Consider the following 1,411-nt stretch of genomic DNA (forward strand, 5'->3'; position numbering starts at 1 on the left):
CACTCTAAAAAATGCTGGGTTAAATATAACCCAGCGCTGGGTTAAAAAGGGACAAACCCAGCTATTGGGTTGTTTTGACCCAGCGGTTGGATTGTTTTGAACCCAACCGCTGTGTCAAACCAACCCAACCTCTGGGGCAAAACCAACCCAACCGCTGGGTCAAACCAACCCAATAGCTGGGTTTGTCCCTTTTTAACCCAGCATTTTTTAGAGTGTAGTGTGTGTGTGTGTAATAAATAAAATATTTCTAAAACACGATCTTTGATTCCCAAATTCGTTTCCTATTTGTATTATATTGCTCTTGTATCTACTTATACTATATATGCATTATTATAAATAATAATACATTTAAACGATAATGCATATTTCTATGCTATGACTCACTGACAGGCCAGATGGTGCTAAAGTCCTTACCTGTATCTGACACTTTCCACAGTGTCATGTGTCAGTCTACTGCTGGGATTATGACTGTGAGGATTGCCTGACAAAGAAAAGTACGTTACGATTTACAGCAAATTACGATTTTGGTATTATTAAGTTGTGCATTCAACAATGCATATGAAGGAACTCACCATAAACATTCCTAGATATATCATCATAAAATCCTTTAATCTGAGATTCAGGAAATAGCGTTGTCCCTGCATGCTCAAGGTATGTAACGCCTTAAAAAGAGAACGAGGAACCTGTGAACGTCTCCTCAGCCTCTAGATGTAATTCACATTGGGATCAACAGAGGGCGCTGCCATCTTTCTAACCACATGACAACAACTAAAGAGAAAGTGAACACTTTGCGCTACAGACCCACGATTTCAACATTTGGAGAAGTTAGAGGGCAGTTTTTATGTGTCTAATACATAATCGTCTATTTGCTAAACAAACAAATATTCGTATGTTGTTAAAAGAAGGAGAGTAGTTAGTAGCAGCACCACCACATGCAGATTTTGACAAGTTACTGAAGGTGCAGGAGGTTAAGGACCACCTTTTTTCTTTCTTTTTTTCTTTTTTACCTTTAATCCGTTTAAATTCCCGATCTATCAGTTCTTGTTGATCAACGCCGTAACCATAATAGCGCCAGAAACTCTTAAAACTCTCAAAAGTGCAGAAGTAGGGAACTCCTTCAAAGACTGAGTCTTCATATCTGTAAAGTCAGACACAAGACAAGAGCTCCCTCTTTCGTGTCTTACCCTGTTTTTATACAGTCTATGGTCTTCCCATGTCCAATTGAAAGAACCGAGACCAAAGTCTAACAGCAGTGTGACTGTTGATCTTTCTGCAGGACAAAAATAGTGGAGTTTCATTAAAAAGCCCACGTCTGGTGGACTCACATACAGAAAAGCTACACTTTTGATCAAATATAAAAGTATAAATTAAAAACAACTATATAAAAAAAGTATAAATGACATTCTGAAAT

The 1,411-nt window shown here is 37.9% G+C and overlaps 1 pseudogene; it reads right to left on the reverse strand.

The window, feature by feature from the left end:
- The window catches only part of LOC107589537 (molybdenum cofactor sulfurase-like), a 15,149-nt pseudogene extending 13,971 nt beyond the window's left edge, over window positions 1–1,178 (reverse strand).
- Between the last annotated feature and the right edge of the window lie 233 nt (window positions 1,179–1,411).

This window comes from Sinocyclocheilus grahami, unplaced genomic scaffold (genome assembly GCF_001515645.1).
Source record: "Sinocyclocheilus grahami isolate Dianchi unplaced genomic scaffold, SAMN03320097.WGS_v1.1 scaffold117.1, whole genome shotgun sequence".
Lineage (NCBI taxonomy): Eukaryota > Metazoa > Chordata > Actinopteri > Cypriniformes > Cyprinidae > Sinocyclocheilus > Sinocyclocheilus grahami.